This window comes from Dufourea novaeangliae, unplaced genomic scaffold (assembly GCF_001272555.1).
Source record: "Dufourea novaeangliae isolate 0120121106 unplaced genomic scaffold, ASM127255v1 scaffold165, whole genome shotgun sequence".
NCBI lineage: Eukaryota > Metazoa > Arthropoda > Insecta > Hymenoptera > Halictidae > Dufourea > Dufourea novaeangliae.
In genome coordinates, this window is record NW_015374045.1 from 310,601 (window position 1) to 318,377 (window position 7,777).

The following is a 7,777-nucleotide window of genomic DNA, read 5'->3' on the forward strand; positions in this document are numbered from 1 at the left end:
AATCGTTGGATTAAACCGCGAGCCCCGATTGCCCAAGCTTCGTTCACCGGTGTTCGACGCTTTGGCAGTCCCCCCATGGTCGTCGACTCGTTGCGGAAACATCGTAACGGCGTTACGTTAAACGAGCGGTTTAAATCACCTCGAAACGATAACGAAACCAGATAACGATGACAGGTTCTCTAATTTATCGTTATCGCGATGATTTCGTCGTTTCACAGCACTGAACGACAGGTGAATTGGTTCATCGTTCGCCTGTTAATGAAAGGAAGGAAAAAGCAAGGAAAACTGAAGGGGGCAGGAGGGTACCCCTCGCGCGCTATGCCGCGAAAAATCACGTAAGCGAGAAATTGCGAAAAATTGCATTACGTCGCGATCGCCGCTGCCCGCGGTTCGTACCGTTTCGAACATCGTTATGCTCGATTCATGGTAGATTTGCCGGTCGATAGGATTTCTCGTGCATTACCGCATTAGTGCGCTCCATCGCGATAAGTAACAAGCTGTAAACTGCTTTCCCAGTCCCCCCCCCCCCCCCCCCCCGGCCGCCCGGCCGACGCCGATGCGGCAGGGACTTGCAGCGCGCGATTTTGTTGCTCGGTACAAACGATAATAGGCGGCCGTATAGCGGCGGTTACTCAACGTTCTCATTATAATTAACACGCTCGATGCCTTAACTTTCCCAGGAGGAAAGCGAGAATAATGTGCGTTTGTAATCGTCGACGCGTACCGCGCGTTTAATTTTATCATTTCCTCGAGACCCCACGCTAATGACCGAGGAATTTGTAAAACCCAACGCGCCTTGTAAGCAATTTTAATCGAACCCCTCGACGCCTTTAACCCATCACCCTCTGCCCCCCCCCCATCCTCCCTACTTTGCGCGTAAACCGCGCGCTCGATTCCGTTAACTTTTAATTGAAATAATTACCGGCCGATTCGGCCGGTCAGATAGCACGCGATTTTCGTACGAACAATTACAAAAGGGCGCCTCGGACGACCGCGGGAATAACGAATGTAAACGAAATTCAACGATTTGATGTATTATAACACGCACATAATGCTACCGATGACGAAGAATCCCGTTTTGTTACCACGATCGATCTTACGAAAATCGTAACGTCGATCTTACATCAATTTACTTTAAAAAGAAACGATAACATCAAGATCCGAAAGTGTGGTAAAATCGCCGCGATTCATCGGAACGCATTGTATATTTAACGTCCTATTTGGAAAAAAAAAACACGTCGTTGCAGAGTTACATAAATGTTCCCCGGTGAGAAGCAACACAAGGAGTTTAATGAACGATCGCGGGGACCGGAAGCGTGGAACACGGTGAAAGCAACGCAAATCCCATTTCGCGAATTCCGGGTGTCTTTGAGGAGGAAGAAGAGGAGGAGCAGAGAGAGGATTCGCGGCCGTATTCACGCGCCGCGTTCCACAACAATTAACCGATGGCAATTAAGACATCTAAATTTATTCGTTATGAACAAGCCAGATACTCCGTAGCGAGCTGAGACCCGCGTAATTGCCCGGATTCTCACAAGCCTCTACGCAGAAAGAGAGAGAATCCTTGTAGCGAACAGGTAACCACACAACCCACGTCTCCCGTGGAACCTACACACGTTCGCGGACGTGCACGTGCACAGGCTGGTATACACCGAATACAGGTGCACCGGTCGCCCGGTAATAGCAACAATTACTTTATTTTACCATCTTCCCGGTTCTCAAACGAGCAGCGAGCGGGGCACCCAGACGATTTCATTTCCTCGCATTTCAAATATCCTGCTGCGACTTTCTTTTCACGGCAGACACACAAGACACGACCCGGGTCGAGTGTTTAGGCGCGAATTAAACGCGCGCCTATACATTTAGTATTCGCGCCGTGAGCGAACAATGCGCTGATTAGACCCGTTGGATCGTTCGTTGTATTTCCCGTGTATAGGTACAGGTTAGGTGTATGTCTCGCCAACCCGGGTGCACTCTCGGCGTAACGATGGCCTTAATTCGACGATCAAGATCCGAGAAAATTATAAGTTACCGTTTCCTGGAACAGCTTCCCGTTGCCCGTGTAATATACCGAGTTGAAATTGTAATTCAACGATGAGCGCGCCCGCGTGTTATTTACACGCTTTACGTGCGCGCCTGAACCGGGCACGCCACTTTCGTTCGCTGACTTTTCTCGAATCCCTTATTTTTCTTTTTCTTGTAAGAATGGAAGATAGAAATCGGTAATTATGCAGATCAATTAGGTAAAGAAAATTAACCATCCGGATATGGCGAGTGTAGGAAAATCGAAAGGTGGTAAGAATGTAACGAATTGGTGAACAAACAGGAACCTCCGTGCGCGATGTTCGAGCGGTTTTTACATAATAATTTCATTGGTGCACGAATCACGACGGTGTTTCCAGACGCGATAATTGTCGTCTTTTCGCGTCCGTTTCCTCGTGTCACACGAGCTGAACAGGAATACAAGCTCGGATGATAATCGTACCATTTTTGTCGACACACGGCATTACCGTCATTTAAACGATTCTTTTTCTTTCTGTTTTCCTCGTGCACGTCTTTGCTTCACGCTGGAACGTCGATAAAATTTCGTAGGTGGAAAACTCGACGGTTGCTTCGCAAGCATAGGTACGCTTTGCGAAATTTTCACGTAACGATATCGTCGACGCGCGATCAGGGCGCAACGCTCGTTAATTGTCGTTTTTCACGTCCGTTTCCTCGTTTTAAACCGTCCTACCGAGTCGCCGGAGCGACATTTTAGCGGTAACGAGTGGCGGTTTAACGACACTCCCGGGACTTAATTGGCTGCCGGGCGGATCTGTCATGGCCGCCGCCGTTAGCCGTGCACAACTTTTGTTTCTCGGTTCCATCGACGTTGCTGCTTCGCGATTCCTCCCCACTACCGTAACACACGGTGATTAATGTCCGACGAACGATCCCTGGTGATGAACGCAAAATGACAAATTCGTTCTCCGCTGGACTGTTACAAAAATACGAATTCCACGAGTTACGACGAGACGCAAGCAATCACGAAATCGTACCTAAAACGACGTAATTTCTGTGTAAATATTTGGTAACAGGAAGCAACGTCGAACGTATCCTGACGTTTAGCGAGCACGACTCGTTGACGAGCTCGCGATAAAAACGGCGGTTCGTGAAAAAAAAAAGAAGAAAATGGGAGGCGACTGATGCTCGAGAGGACGGGGGAGGGCCGAGAGGAGGAGGGATGCTCGAAAATTATTCCGATATGAAACTCATCGCGCGGCGTATCGCGTCAAAGGAGCCAATTTAAAACAGCCCTTTCCAAGATTATCAGCGCGTCGTTGCGGTGGGATTAATATATAAAAAAGACGAGAGCTCGATGGGGCAGGGTGGGAGAAGGACGAGAGGGGACGAGATAGGGCCAGAAGTGCGCGGATTGGTAAACTTCCCGGTAATTTGTTCGTCACTCGCTTTGAACCTCTTTTAAGCGACCACTGTTCCCTTCCCGGGGTTTTTTTTCCACCGCTCTCCAGTTCCAACCTGCCCTCCCCCGAAGCACGAAAAAGGAAATTATTGCAAACTCGATGGAGAGAAGAGAAATGCGCGAGTGGGGGAGTAGGGAGGAAAAACTTCGTGATTAAAGGTGCTTCGGCTTGTTAAATTATTCCGTAAGAGAGTGCCCCCTTCCTCCTCGTCTCGATGGGATGGCATTAAAGATTCTATCGGGAGAAGTTCGGGAAGATATTTTTCCATCCGCGATCGCCCATGAGTCTAATGAATTTGCGTCACCCATTCCACCTGGTAATTCTTCTTCGTCTCTTCTTCTATTTTTTTTCTTTTCTTTCACCCTGAATTCCGGTTGCACGGAGGGTTCTCGAGATCGAGGAACTCTCGTTGAACGAACAGTTTCACGCATTTGAATAATTACGCGGGATGGTTATGTTTCAAGGATGAGAAAATTGTAATAAGCGATTGTTGTTGCCGCGAATCCTTAATTGATCCACTTTTATACATCCTGGACCCCTGGTATTAACAGCACGCGAGGTTGGTTGCGCCGTGGTAACGAACATCCTCGGTTACCGGGCAATAAAACGTTAATTCGGTGCATCGACGTCGTGAATGCAACCTGGATGGGGGAGGGCACGATAAACAGATTACAGGATACCCCTCCGACCCACGACCACGTTCATTCCGTCCACGTCTTTGGGGTAGGTTTTCGCGTTTCTGAGCTTGTAACGTGGTTTAATTTCTATCTCGATAGATCGCTCTTTTACGTTCTAATATCTAGATTCCAATAAACGTGGACAGTTGTATATCATAATTCCATGTCCGGACAACACAGTCCGAGATTAATTGCCCGGGAAAAGAATAACAGTTCGATCGTGACTGAATCTTTGTTTCGCCATTAGAAGCGGTTTTCGTTCTTCTTTGATCACCTGACAGATCGTTGCGCAGGACACGAACACGCGATCGCCACACATGTCGACAGATGGTCAATTGAACGTCGGTTAACGTCATCGGCCGATTCCATCGAACGACTACGCGCGATCATTCGAACGATCGTATCTCTGAATTATACTAGATTAAGCAACAAACGTACGTAATAAACAGTCCGGTTCGTTAGTGCACACTGATCGTCTTGTGTACATTGCAACACGGTTAGGTTTCACGGTGACTTCCGGTCTGCCTCGCACAAATCGATTCGGGTAACGCGTACATACATATATGTATACATACATACATATATACGTGGCGATCGTGTCCGATCGGGCCTCGAGGGTATACGCAAATAAAAGATTGTAACGATCATGATTGGGCACACCTGTAACTGCACGGCCATTATACGCGATGCAAGTCGTGTCGATTTCGAAATTCGATCGCCTCGGATCACCTAAGGTTTCTCGACCGTTACCCGTCGTCGTCGGCACCGGCAGATTGCATTTAGATTTGCATACGATCGACGCGAGTCACGGAGAGCACCGCCCGTGTTTCGAATCGCACCAACACACGCACAACACACACAAGCTTCTGTTTTCGTGTTCCCCCCCGTTCCCTACGATACAATCCCAACGCGTTAATTACCAAAGCACAAACGAGATACCACGAGAATCTCCTGCGTAGAAACGTGTCGCGCGCGCGCGTGAAAACGCTTGATTAATTAATCGAGCACCAAGGTAAATCGAACATTGTCGAGGGAACGTGAAAACGAGAAATGGTCGCCGCGACGCACAGTTCTTCACGGTGAATCGAAACACTCGCTACCGGTCACGGTAATGTCGTTGATATTCATCGTAATTAAGTATCGTAAATCATTCTAATTAGCAAAAAAACCTGTACCCTTACAATAGTCCGATGGAGATACGAGCGTATGTGTATATTCATATATATATATATATATATATATATACCTGGGCGAAAAAAAAAGAAAAAAATTATAACTTACGATTGTTCGTACGTACGTTGCGCTGATTAGGCTTTCTTCTACACGCTACTTCCGCTTTCACCGCGCCGGAAGTGTTTCCATAATTAATTCGCCGGCGAGATTCGTATCTCGCTTAAACGAGCGGTAAAGCAGAGGCGAGATTTCTTTCTCGGTTTCAACGTTCGCATCATTTCACCGTTATTTTCCGTGGCAACGGAGAAAAGACGATAACGTCGGTGTACACACACTAGGATAGGAATGCTCATCGAAGCTTTGATGGATCCTAGATTTTCGGGCTATGTAATGTTATAATCAAATCTCTAGATCACATCTGAGTAGACATTCTTCTACGTACGTATTCACGAACAAACGTGCCGGAAGACGAGGAATATCGATCAAACCGAGAAGTCCGATAGATGAACTAGTAGCGAGACAATTCTGTAATTCAATTTGAAATCAGAAAGGCCGTGGCCGCTCGATAATTGGAGGAGGACCGGTCTTCTCGGTACTCGGTAGGGTGTACTACGTACGCGCGGCGTATACAGAGCGACGTTAGAAGGTTTGATTAATAGCGTCAGTGCTCATTGGTCACGCTACTAATAAAGGAGCGTTCACACGTATTAAAAGTTCGCGCCTCTGCGTCCACCAAAGCCTGTGTGCGCGCAGCTCGTAGTCGCGTACCCCCACGGCCGCGTTGTTGCGAGCCGAGAGTAGCGCGGCGATATAACGAGGGAATGGCGTGCCTTGCTCATAATTGAAGCGAGCACCTACAATCCAATCGTTCTTAATCATTCGAATTCATCTCGCCGGGGCGAGTTCCGTTCGCCATTACTGCCAGTTCCCGAGTCACGACGCGAAACTTATCCGAATCTGTTCGCTCCTTTGCGGCGTGGCTCGATACGACAGCCGTTTGAACCGTTCCTCTATACTCTATACAATCCTTCGATAAACGTTCGACCTTTCTGTCGCTTAAAATAATTAAGTAACCAACAGGATAGCTCTATGGCCACGGATTCTTACTCGAACGTTATTTAGAGAAACGTAAATTAATCTGACCCTCTCGTAAATTAATCTGACCCCCCCCCTACCACCCTCGACACCTTTCTTCCGAAAAGAAGGGTGAAGAGATTCGCGGAGAAGCGAAAATGGCGGAGATTACGCGAAATTATGCAAATACACGGCATTGTGAAGTGGGGTGGGTTCTCTGTTTTTCGTTTTATCGGGGGCCCTCCGTGGTATCCTCGGTCGTATAACCGAAACAAAAGCTTAAACTAACACAGAAACAAAGGGCGGCGTAGGGGCGAGGAGAAATCTCTTGAGGGCACACATGCAACGAATTTAACTGCTTCCCCAGGCATTACTCTTGCCGGGTTTCTTTTATTCTCGAGTATACTCTAACCGCCCCCTGGACCCTCCCTCATCTCACCCCCCCCCTGCCCTTTCCTACCTATCGGTCTTCGTATCCTTTTCTCGCTTTGCTTTTCTGTTCGCTCGGAAAAATTCCGTGCCACCACGATCCATAAAATTCATGTGTAAGTGTAACGGGGAAATATGAAAAGTTTCCAGAGGCAATGGATATTTAGGTCCTGACAGCCCCGTGTGAATCGATCGACAGAGGTAGGATCGAGGGTGTACAATTTCCTGGCGAAAGGATATTCATTATTTCCCCCGAAACTCCGTAACAGCTTTTAAAATGCGACAAAATCCCCTTTCGTAACGCGGGCGTTCGCCGAGGGTAGACTAAGTTACAATTAATTAATTGACTTCGAGCCCCTGTAATTCATGCGGTAAGTCAAACTTAATTAATTACCCTTCCGGCCCAGAAAGGACTTCCCACCTTCTGATTCGAGAGGGTGTTCCCGGGGCTTTAGTTTATAAACCGTTCCGCCACGTAGGTGGCAATAAATAATTTATTCAATCGTCGAGTAATTGTAATTTATAATTCGTCTAAACCGATATCTGTTCCTCTGCGTTTCGAAGCTATCGTCGTTCGGAAACCCGGGTCTCGATATGAGACAGTTCGAAACGACAGCCCTCGTAAAGACTATTAATTACAGACCCCGCCCCGACTATTGTGTAACGCGAACGATAACTTTTCTATTATCCTGTTAAAGGGGATTTAAGGCTGAGTAGTCTTAACGGGGCACGCTCGCGGTCCCTATAATCCGGCCTCTGTCGTTATCGATGTTTTTTGTACATGACTTTTACATCTGCTTTGGAGTGCAGCACAACCGCCCGGAATCTTTTAATCCGGAAAAAATGATCATCAGCTGTCGTGGATCGATGTTCACGTTTTAATACGAATAGCTACGCCCACAGATGTTCCGCGATTCCTACGCTCCGAAAATGCAGGGGTACGTTTCACCTTCCCTCCCC